This window comes from Palaemon carinicauda, chromosome 22 (assembly GCF_036898095.1).
Source record: "Palaemon carinicauda isolate YSFRI2023 chromosome 22, ASM3689809v2, whole genome shotgun sequence".
Taxonomy (NCBI): domain Eukaryota; kingdom Metazoa; phylum Arthropoda; class Malacostraca; order Decapoda; family Palaemonidae; genus Palaemon; species Palaemon carinicauda.
This window is the reverse complement of record NC_090746.1, coordinates 81744890-81757964: the sequence shown is the minus strand read 5'-3', so window position 1 is coordinate 81757964 and position 13075 is coordinate 81744890. Positions and strand designations below refer to the sequence as shown.

At 35.3% G+C, this 13075-nt stretch overlaps 1 long non-coding RNA gene across 1 annotated transcript; it reads right to left on the bottom strand.

Annotated features, from left to right (window-relative positions):
- Nucleotides 1-206: 206 nt before the first annotated feature.
- On the bottom strand, nt 207-11921 carry LOC137616148 (uncharacterized). The gene is made up of 5 exons (XR_011039295.1): nt 11795-11921; nt 3806-3970; nt 1051-1207; nt 562-642; nt 207-332 (listed from the first exon to the last, which is right to left on the bottom strand). It is a non-coding gene; the product is annotated as an uncharacterized lncRNA (long non-coding RNA).
- Between the last annotated feature and the right edge of the window lie 1154 nt (nt 11922-13075).

Here is a 13075-nt window from a genome sequence, read left to right as displayed (position 1 = left end):
GAGAACGCAGCAGTGCAGCAGAGAAGAGAGAGAGAGAACGCAGCAGTGCAGCAGAGAAGAGAGAAAGCAACGGAAAAACTTAGTAATAAGAAGTGTAAAAGTTATTTTGTTCATACGATAGGTTTTATCCTTAAAGGATTTAACTTTTTAGTTTGGTAATAAAAATTTACTGGTTATGTCAATTAATTTTATTTACACTTATCTAAAATTATTTTTCTACAATCTTCTATTTTTATTCTTTGCACATTTCATCTTCAACTGGATATTTTGTCCTTCGGAGTATATGTTCGTAGCTTTCACTTTGCCCAGTCCTTCGTTCCTTGCAACCATATCTGAAAAAAAAGCAGGATTAATAATGTGCTAATAATGTCTCAGATTTTCAGTAAAACCCACACTTGAAATGTGTTTCCTGTAGTAAATTGAAGTTTGAGTCTTAAACAAATATGAGAACTCACTAGTCAACTAGCATTAGCAAACTGGTTTTTTTATATTTAGAATTTCCTTAAAGGAAAATATCTCAATTTATAAAACTTGTTTCGATGATCCATAAGCATAATTTACCTTTATGCTATAGCGCCACGCAGTATCTTCACCGATTAGGTATATCCATCAGAAGCCGAATCTCGCTTGCACGAAACAAATCTGAAATACAGTAGTTTATTACTTTGAGGCTATTTTCTGGGAATCTCATTGCTTGCCTTGACTGTCTAAATAGTTTTGATTATACTCAAAATTTCAAACTCATAAGAGTGAGGGGACGTACCGTTCATGACTATCGCAAATTAACATACCGATCATTACAGTATTGCAACAAATTCACTTAACCTAATGCTCACTCCTTACCCCGAATCCACAATTGAACTGTTATATTTTCATCAATTTAGTTTCAAGTATTACACATAGATGTGCTAATACTATATTATTCAAATTGAAACCTTTATATTTGTTTTCCTTTGTGCTAAAACTCAATTTTTTTTTTAAAGAATTAAGTTTTATTGCAAATTTCTTTTACAGCTAACCTAGACAAAGTTAAATGTTTTATTAACTTACTAATACTATTGTTTCAATTCCACCGGTCAAATGGCAGCAAATTACTTTTCAATCAATGCTATTCTCTTATTGGTGAAAAAACTCCAAGATTCCCCTGGTAGAAAATACCGAGCTTGTTTCCGTATAAGAACCTCTGTTATTCAGGTGGCCTTACAACCTGCAAAAGAAATTGAGCATTAGTGTGTTCAAATAAACAATATCTCCTGTAACCCCTGAATAGAATAGTAATCTTAGAGATTAAATTGCAATAAGGACTCAATATAGAACAATTCTCATAAACGCAAAGATTTTTTGTATTATTTTAAATACTATCAGTACTTTAATATCCTAATAAATCTTTTTAGGTATATTTCTATTACACTTCCTTCCACATCAAACTCCATTAATAAAACACCTAATACACACCAACTATTTTGAGTATAAAACTGAAATTTCTACTTTCACAGACAAGGATTTTTTCAATATGAAAAGGATTTTTTCAATATGAAAAGGATTTTTTCAATATGAAAAGGATTTTTTCAATATGAAAAGGATTTTTTCAATATGAAAAGGATTTTTTCAATATGAAAAGGATTTTTTCAATATGAAAAGGATTTTTTCAATATGAAAAGGATTTTTTCAATATGAAAAGGATTTTCAATAGTTTTATACATAACATCCTTAAAAGAACCCAATGTAGAGCTGTCATTGATATTAAGCTCCATAATGATTAGTTTCGAAAATCAAAATGCAATAAATTACAATCAACATCCTCACCAATGAGAAATTTTATACAAACCATTAGCTAGAATAATTAACATTTAGAGAGTTGTATTTACTTATTCTATTAGATAGTATTTGCATATAAATATCTCCTAAACAATTCCAAATTCAAACTTTCCAAATTCATCAGGAATCAATTTATCACAAAAGGTCTTGAGAAAGAAAGTAACCTCACGTGTTTAGACCAAAATCAGCCCTGAAGGCAAGAAATAAACTAATACCTTAAACACTTGTCACGAATACCAAAATGAAAGTAAAAAATATTCTTCGAAAATCACTGGAAATTTAAACTGATTGATGTTAAGAGTTCAAGAAATTTAGAAAGAATTTTAAGAAAAAGTCAAGTAATTTGTAGAAGTAATGAGTGAAGGTCTCTGCCTATTGATGTTATATTTTAGGAAAATTATTTTAAAGTTAAAATCCCTATAGATTTAATCTAAATTACTATGATTATAAATTTTATAACAATCTTAGATAATTCCTAATATACAAATGTGGATACTTTGCATGAGCTTTGCGTGAGAAAATATTTGATTATCAAGACTACCTAAGATAAATTAGATTCTTGTTTAAATGAAAAATACTGGGAATACAAACTACATGTGGAAATCTATCTAAATCAATAGTACATCGATGAAAGTAACAAGAAATGTTTAAGGAAATATCAATGCGCATCTCGGGAAACTCAGCGTAGAAAGGAAAACGTTATCTCAAGGAAATTTCTAGGAATTCAGTAGCGAAAGGTCACCAAATCAGCTGGAACATTACACTTATGAGAATTACTAATAGTCACAGTTGTGTAGGAACGTTAAGCAAATCTCTCAACTAACCAGCAGCTGTAAAAAAAAAAAAATCACTATTCACAATAGCGTAACAGCCTCAAGAAACCAAGAGGCTGTGAAGAAAAAAAGACCAGAAAAAAAAAAACACTGAACGCAAAAGACAACGAATAGAAAAATGCAGTACGAAACTAATATCTTGAAGAAAACCAAGGAAAAAAAAAATAGAAAATCAGTGGTAAGGACGCGACCAGAAGATAACTAGGTGTGAAAATTAAGATGTTGGGATATTACATTAAAAAAAATATATATATATAAAAAAGTAAAAGTTAAAGCTATTTATTATATAGTAATATTAAACATCTACACTACAGTATTTGAAATGTGAACGAAAAGTATTTTTCCTACAATAGTCTTAATAAAATTTAGTTTTTTGTAGTATTTTCTGTCATTGTTTTCCTAGTCATTTTGTCCATAACTTCTCTCTAAATATGTTGCTTTACTGTTGGCGTTTTAACGTTGTCTGTAATTCCTTTCCTTTTATGTTTCAAGCACTTGTTTTAAATACACCTGGAAGACACCTGGAAGAAATCAAATATAGTGTACATATTAAATCTTCACTAGTCTTACCTTTGCCAGAGGTAGGCCTACTCTTTTACTTTGGATGTATCAAACAATATTTGTTACTGTATTAAGCCAAAATATTTTTATATTTCACTTAGAATCCGATAAAACTTATTGGAAAAATTATGAATTTTTACGGAAAGTATATTAACAATTCCTCTTATCTTTCAAAATAGATTATTCCAATTATAGAATATAGGTGTATTTACATTTATCACAAAAATATGTCAAAATAATTCTTGCATTAAGCACCAATGCCAAACACTTCAACACAAAAGAATTTCCGAATCTACACTTTTCCTTTCACTTAAGCCAGGTACCTTTTGTATAATTAATATTCAATGAAAACGCTTCCATCTCATGAATTAGATTTACCTATTGCTGTACCTCTTCAGTTACTGAAGTTGCTGTTAATATAAAACATGACTAGAAAAAAAAATTCACCAGGATTAACTTCTTATCAGGCCAAATTCTAATTCCCAGTTTAAACTAATTATTCATCGTTTAAATTTTGATTTGAAGTGATTTTTCAAAATTATTTGCATAACCATTATGCTAAACAAAGGTCAATTAAAGTTTTATCCACTTACCAGTACTGAAGGTTTTGAATTTGTGGGTCAATTTCCAAGTGAATATTCTTTCAATCTATTTACTCAACTTCAGCTAAATAAAATCTTCCTTTTAAAAAGTCATCTGGTATGTATGCATAGAGTTCATCGATAAAGCTTCAGCACCTCAGTATGGTCATTCAAATTCTGGAAAAGAAAATTCATTAATTGCAAATATTTCGGATATTAAAAAGATTTTATTTGAAGACATTACCAGCAAACATATGCTAATGATTTTCCTGTTTACCAAGAACTGATTTAAAGCAATGACAGCATTATTAAAATATATCCCAATAAAAATGTTCAAATAATTATTTGCTTACCCACTTCAAACACTTGGTAAAAAAAACACCTGGTAAACGCCAAACTACTTTATGAAGCTGCCGAAACAATTTTCAAGAACAAAATTGAAACATTTAAAAAGCCCAAACGTTATATTTATAAACTTAACACAAACACTAACGGCACTGCATTCATTCCAATTCCATGTAAATCACGCATTGCATCAAATAACAAAAAATTCATTCACATCCTCCCTATTCCTATGTGAAAGCTTTTATAGGTCTACATCTGTCAGTATAAAAAATGAACTATTTGATAATTCCTGTAATTAATATCTGCGTGTAAAAACATTTTGCTTGAAGCAATCAAAGTCAAATGCAATCAAAATTCGCCAGGAAAGCAAATACCCCAGAAAGCGAAGTTCAGAAAAATCGAGTAAACAGTTACATACTTCGAATTAAATTAACCCAGAAAGCAAGATATATTTTGTAGAAAAAAGGAAAATAAATTTATCACATACCTAAAACACTTTGGTGTTACTGAAACGGAATATTCTTGGCTAAATAATATGACCCGAAATCGAAGAAATGAGGGTTATCAAAATTATGACCTTTCATGGAAGTGCTAAAGAAATTTAACAGAACTAGAAACGTCGTTCCTTTTGTAGAAAATATTTTATAAAATATCTTAATTGTAAAACTCAAGTGTAAAAAGTGATGCTCTAATTTCTAACCAATTACAGGAACCTTACATTTTTCCTACTATCTTGTATTTTATGCATTTATGACCATGATTATTGGGAGAGTTTTTGGACTCCCTCAAGACAAATATGGGGACTCCAGAGAAACTTTTTCCGGTGAGGAAATAATGTCCAAAAACGCAAGATAAGGTTAGAAAAATGAGAGTTAAGTAGGTGGCTAAAAATTTAAATATCTATGATTCACTTCACTCCTAATTGTCTTTTTTTTCGTCATCATGGCTTGCTGTGCTCACAAAAACATTCCATCACTGATCCTCTGGTCTGGCAAGCGGTACATAATGTGCTGCGCATGCAAGTCCCGTGGGTCATTTCGGATATTTTTCACTCACAAGATACGTATACACTAAAGGGGGAGAATTTTTGGCATAACCATTTAATGAAATAGATGAAATTGCACAATCTCGAAATAGATTGTACAGCCCTCTTGGAGACTTCATGTGAATATATTCAAACTAGTACTGAAGGAAATGTGGAAACATGGTTGAAGAACATCCAGGAACATCTATAGATATTTGGAAGATCGTGATGTTGAAATTAGTGAACTAAATTTCTGAGAAAAAAAAAGAAAACTTTCCCTACAGTTTATGTGCTTTCAACAATTTTGACCTTTATTTCCATCGCAAATAAAGTTCTCCCAATATTTAACACCAACTACGCCCCCCCCCCCTTCTTGACGGACGCAGGTGGGAACTTTGGAATTTGAGTGGGCAAAAAAAAAAAAAAAAGGGAAGTGAACACTTTCGAGATTTCTTAAAAGCCACAACCTAACAAAACCACCTATTCTAACCTAGTAGTTCCCAGGTCACTGACTAAGACTGGCAAGACCCCCGGATCCCGCTTCCCTGGTCAAAAACCTTCCCAGGTCACCCCAGTCACTAACCCTTCACCAGGGTGTAACCAGAGTCGCTAACCCTTCACCAGGGTGTAACCAGAGTCGCTAACCCTTCACCAGGGTGTAACCAGAGTCGCTAACCCTTCACCAGGGTGTAACCAGAGTCGCTAACCCTTCACCAGGGTGTAACCAGAGTCGCTAACCTGGTCTAACCAGAGTCGCTAACCCTTCACCAGCGTCTAACCAGAGTCGCTAACCCTTCACCAGCGTCTAACCATTGTCGCTAACCCTTCACCAGCGTCTAACCAGAGGCGCTAACCCTTCACCAGCGTCTAACCAGAGGCGCTAACCCTTCACCAGCGTCTAACCAGAGGCGCTAACCCTTCACCAGCGTCTAACCACAGGCGCTAACCCTTCACCAGCGTCTAACCAGAGTCGCTAACCCTTCACCAGCGTCTAACCAGAGTCGCTAACCCTTCACCAGGGTCTAACCAGAGTCGCTAACCCTTCACCAGGGTCTAACCAGAGTCGCTAACCCTTCACCAGGGTCTAACCAGAGTCGCTAACCCTTCACCAGGGTCTAACCAGAATTGCTAACCCTTCACCAGAGTTGCTAACCCTTCACCAGAGTCGCTAACCCTTCACCAGAGTCGCTAACCCTTCACCAGAGTCGCTAACCCTTCACCAGTGTCTAACCAGAGTCACTAACCCCTCACCAGGGTCTAACCAGAGTCGCTAACCCTTCACCAGGGTCTAACCCGAGTCGCTAACCCTTCACCAGGGTCTAACCAGAGTCGCTAACCCTTCACCAGGGTCTAACCAGAGTCGCTAACCCTTCACCAGGGTCTAACCAGAGTCGCTAACCCTTCACCAGGGTCGCTAACCCTTCACCAGGGTCTAACCAGAGTTGCTAACCCTTCACCAGGGTCTAACCAGAGTTGCTAACCCTTCACCAGGGTCGCTAACCCTTCACCAGGGTCGCTAACCCTTCACCAGGGTCGCTAACCCTTCACCAGGGTCGCTAACCCTTCACCAGGGTCGCTAACCCTTCACCAGGGTCGCTAACCCTTCACCAGGGTCTAACCAGAGTCGCTAACCCTTCACCAGGGTCTAACCAGAGTCGCTAACCCTTCACCAGTGCGTAACCAGAGTCGCTAACCCTTCACCAGTGCGTAACCAAAGTCGCTAACCCTTCACCAGTGCGTAACCAAAGTCGCTAACCCTTCACCAGTGCGTAACCAAAGTTGCTAACCCTTCACCAGTGCGTAACCAAAGTTGCTAACCCTTCACCAGTGCGTAACCAAAGTTGCTAACCCTTCACCTGTGTAACCAAAGTTGCTAACCCTTCACCTGTGTAACCAAAGTTACTAACCCTTCACCAGTGTAACCAAAGTTGCGAACCCTTCACCAGTGTAACCAAAATCACTGTACCTTCACAAGTGTGTAACCAAAATCACAACCTTCACCAAGTGTAGCTATAGTCACTAAACCTTCTCAAGTGTGAAACCAAAGTCGCTAAACCTTCTCAAGCATGAAACCAAAGTCACTAAACCTTCAAGCGTGAAACCAATGTCATGAAACCTTCACAAACGGTAAACCAAAGTCGGTAAACCTTCACAAACGTGTAACCAAAATCAGTAACCAATCACAAACATGTAACTCAAGTCACTAAACCTTCGAAAACATAACCAGAGTCACTAAATCTTCACAAACGTGAAACCAAAGTCACCAAACCTTCACAAACGTGAAACCAAAGTCACCAAACCTTCACAAACGAGAAACCAAAGTCACCAAACCTTCACAAACGTGAAACCAAAGTCACCAAACCTCCACAAACGTGTAACCAAAGTCACCAAACCTTCACAAACGTGAAACCAAAGTCACCAAACCTTCACAAACGTGAAACCAAAGTCACCAAACCTTAAAAAACGTGTAACCAAAGTCACCAAACCTAAACAAACGTGTAACCAAAGTCACCAAACCTTCACAAACGTGTAACCAAAGTCACCAAACCTTCACAAACGTGTAACCAAAGTCACCAAACCTTAACCAAAGTCGACAAACCTTCAAAAACGTGTAACCAAAGTCACTAAATCTTAGCCAAAGTCACCAAACCTACACAAACGTGAAACCAAAGTATCAACCTTCCAAAACGTGAAATCAAAGTAACTAAACCTTCACAAACGTGTAACCAGGGTCACCAAACCTTCACAAACGTGAAACCAAAGTCGCCAAACCTTCACAAACGTGAAACCAAAGTCACCAGACCTTCAAAAACGTGAAACCAAAGTCACTAGACCTTCAAAAACGTGAAACCAAAGTCACTAGACCTTCAAAAACGTGAAACCAAAGTCACTAGACCTTCAAAAACGTGAAACCAGTGTCACTAGACCTTCAAAAACGTGAAACCAGTGTCACTAGACCTTCAAAAACGTGAAACCAGTCACTAGACCTTCAAAAACGTGAAACTAAAGTCACTAGACCTTCAAAACCGTGAAACTAAAGTCACTAGACCTTCAAAACCGTGAAACCAAAGTCACTAGACCTTCAAAACCGTGAAACCAAAGTCACTAGACCTTACACAAACGTGAAACCAAAGTCACTAAACCTTCACAAACGAGAAACCAAAGTCACTAAACCTTCACAAACGAGAAACCAAAGTCACTAAACCTTCACAAACGTGAAACCAAAGTCACTAAACCTTCACAAACGTGAAACCAAAGTCACTAGACCTTCAAAAACGTGAAACCAAAGTCACTAGACCTTCAAAAACGTGAAACCAAAGTCACTAGACCTTCAAAAACGTGAAACCAAAGTCACTAGACCTTCAAAAACGTGAAACCAAAGTCACTAGACCTTCAAAAACGTGAAACCAAAGTCACTAGACCTTCAAAACAGTGAAACCAAAGTCACTAGACCTTACACAAACGTGAAACCAAAGTCACTAAACCTTTACAAACGAGAAACCAAAGTCACTAAACCTTCACAAACGAGAAACCAAAGTCACAAACCTTCACAAACGAGAAACCAAAGTCATTAAACCTTCACAAACGTGAAACCAAAATCACTAAACCTTCACAAACGTGAAACCAAAGTCACTAAACCTTCACAAACGTGAAACCAAAGTCACTAAACCTTCACAAACGTGAAACAAAGTCACTAAACCTTCACAAACGTGAAACCAAAGTCACTAAACCTTCAAAAACGTGAAACAAGTCACTAAACGTTCAAAAACGCGAAACCAAAGTCACTAAACCTTCACAAACTTTAAACCAAAGTCACTAAACCTTTACAAATGTGAAACCAAAGTCGCCAAACTTTCACAAACGTGAAACCAAAGTCACCAAACCTTCACAAACGAGAAACCAAAGTCACCAAACCTTCACAAACGTGAAACCAAAGTCACCAAACTTTCACAAACGTGTAACCAAAGTCACCAAACCTTCACAAACGTAATCAAAGTCACTAAACCTTCACAAACGTGTAACCAAAGTCACTAAACCTTCACAAACGTGTAACCAAAGTCACCAAACCTTCACAAACGTGAAACCAAAGTCACCAAACCTTCACAAACGTGAAACCAAAGTTACCAAATCTTCACAAACGTGAAACCAAAGTTACCAAATCTTCACAAACGTGAAACCAAAGTCCCCAAACCTTAAACGTGAAACCAAAGTCCTAGACCTTACACAAACGTGAAACCAAAGTCACTAAACCTTCACAAACGAGAAACCAAAGTCACTAAACCTTCACAAACGTGAAACCAAAGTCACTAAACCTAAACAAACGTGAAACCAAAGTCACTAAACCTTCACAAACGTGAAACCAAAGTCACTAAACCTTCACAAACTTTAAACCAAAGTCACTAAACCTTCACAAATGTGAAACCAAAGTCACCAAACCTTCACAAACTTTAAACCAAAGTCACTAAACCTTCACAAATGTGAAACCAAAGTCGCGAAACCTTCACAAACGTGAAACCAAAGTCACCAAACCTTCACAAACGTGTAACCAAAGTCACCAAACCTTCACAAACGTGTAACCAAAGTCACCAAGCCTTCACAAACGTGTAACCAAAGTCACCAAACCTTCACAAACGTAATCAAAGTCACTAAACCTTCACAAACGAGAAACCAAAGTCACTAAACCTTCACAAACGTGAAACCAAAGTCACTAAACCTAAACAAACGTGAAACCAAAGTCACTAAACCTTCACAAACGTGAAACCAAAGTCACTAAACCTTCACAAATGTGAAACCAAAGTCACTAAACCTTCACAAATGTGAAACCAAAGTCACCAAACCTTCACAAACTTTAAACCAAAGTCACTAAACCTTCACAAATGTGAAACCAAAGTCGCGAAACCTTCACAAACGTGAAACCAAAGTCACCAAACCTTCACAAACGTGTAACCAAAGTCACCAAACCTTCACAAACGTGTAACCAAAGTCACCAAGCCTTCACAAACGTGTAACCAAAGTCACCAAACCTTCACAAACGTAATCAAAGTCACTAAACCTAAACAAACGTGTAACCAAAGTCACCAAATTTCCCCAAACGTGAAACCAAAGTTACCAAATCTTCACAAACGTGAAACCAAAGTCCCCAAACCTTAAACGTGAAACCAAAGTCACTAAACCTTCACAAACGTGTAACCAGTCACTAAACCTACACAATAGTGAAATCAAAGTCACCAAACCCTCAAAAACGTGAAACCAAAGTCACTAAACCTTCAAAAACGTGAAACCAATGTCACCAAACCTTCAAAACCTTGAAAGCAAAGTCAGTAACCATTGCCAAACGTGAAACCAAAGTAACTAAACCTTCCCAAACGTGTAACCAAAGCAACTAAACATTCACTTGTGTAACGTAGTCACTAATCATTCACATGTGTTGTGTCACTAAACATTCACTTGTGGAACCAGTCACTAATTCACATTTGTGTAACTAATGTTACGAAATACTCACATTTGTGTGATCAAGGTCACTAAATATTCACATTTGTGTAACCAAGGTCACTAAATATTCACATTTGTGTAACCAAAGTCATTAAATATTCACATTTGTGTAACAAAGGTCACTAAACACATTTGTGTAAGTCACTAAATATTCACATTTGTGTAAAGAAGGTAACCAAACTTTCACATTTATGTAATGAAGGTAACCCATTCACATTAGTGAAACTAAATTCGCTTAACATTCACATTTGTGTAAACAGTCACTAAACATTTACATGTGTACCCAATCACTAAACATTTACATGTGTACCCAATCACTAAACATTAACATTTGGGTACCCAATCACTAAACATTAACATTTGGGTACCCAAAGTCGCTAAACATTCGCATTTGGGTACTACCGCTCCCGAGTTTTCGGACCACCTTATAGAAAATAATGGGGGACACCAGTTTTGTAATCTTTTGGGGGGGATTACTCGACCGATACGCGACTTATTATGCCCCAGCCCCATTAAACAAAAGGCCAAACTAACCACACTCCATTTCTTATAGCAAATTTTAGTTTCTCTAGTAATTAAAGCTTAATAACCAAGTATCAGATGCTAAATTACAGCAAAAGAAAACTTAGATAAATTTTAAGATATCCAATAAATTTCACTTCCAAAAACCATCTCTATGGCAACGAACAATTAGGAGGGTTACATGAAAGGTTTTCCCCCAATTTTGCAAGTCAACTTGTGTTACGATTACAGTTTCTGGGGATATACTGAAATCTCCCTAATAGAAAAATTGCATTAAATTTTTGTTTTGCACGTGTAAGTACTCAACCAGAAATCTCGAAGGAAAACCAAGTTAAGCAGGCAAAGAATACTTGGAAAAATAACATACAGAAACTGTATTAATCTTGTACAATATAAAGGGACACGAAACCCATTTTCAAGTATGGACGACTCGCAAAAGAAAGATTAAGGAATTGTGTGAATAGTATGGAATATGGATAGTTTTACAGGGCGAAGTCAACAAAGTTCAAATTTGCAACATCAGTACTTTAATTTCACCGAGTGTATACTTGGAATAAGGGAACGAAACACCATGAATATAAAACCCATAAAAATTAACCTTTAAAACGAATACTTACATATAATACCCACAGTTGACGTTCACATCCCCAGCTCCGTGAAATAAATAGCATAGAGCAGTCTGAAGGTTCAGAATGTAGAACTTTGAAAATCATGGAAGCAGACATCCTTGTTCTGTCGTCCTTGCGAGACAGGTGGCTCCATCTGTATTTTGTCTTCATAACCACTATTGCCTAAGCAAATCATAACTTTATATACATACACACACACATATATATATATATATATATATATATATATATATATATATATATATATATATATATATATATATATATATATATATATATATATATATATATATATATATATATATATATATATATGTATATATATATACAGTATAATATATATATATATATATATATATATATATATATATATATATATATATATATATATATATATATATATATATATATATATATATATATACACACACACACATATATATATATATATATATATATATATATATATATATATATATATATATATATATATATATATATATATATATATATATATATATATATATATATATATATATATATATATATATATATATACTGTTCATTGGAAGCTATTTTACTAAGACCGAAGAACACTGATTTATTAAAGTTTTTGCCATTTTTTACCCCTCTTAAATTATTCACAAAGTTTATGCTCCTTATCTAGGACAAAAATTTATAACATTTTAAATATTTTCGACATTCTTTTTGTGAATAGCAGGATAACAATAAATGCATAGAAAAATAAAGAGGATGGAAAATAAAAACAGGACACAACTGAAGTGAACCATTGGTCAAGAGCTACTTGCTTATCTAGTACATTTTGCCATTTTGCTTCAAAAGGTATGGGATACAGGTATCATTTCAATAATATCAATGCTCGAATGGAACGTTCAAGAAAATTGTTTGGCAATCAATTTGATAGCATTGTTTCGAGCCTTTTAAGAATAGAGGTGTGGTACAACGTTTAGGATTGACAGAGTGTGGAAATGTGCTTTTATTCGTTAATTACCTTACATGGATACAACCGCATTTGCATAAAACTCGCCTTCAAAATAAGCATTTTTTCGGCACATCGTTATTGCATAGAGTTTATACTCTTACACTGAAATATTCTGATAAGACTAGTTGGTAAATCCTAGATGTGAGAGACAACTAGCCACTCTAAAATCAAAGCAATCGGTCTATATTCGTATTTCCTAAACAGATTCACGTATTTCCCTCTTACACTAAATTCCTACAACGTCTCAATCAAATAGACACAAAAAT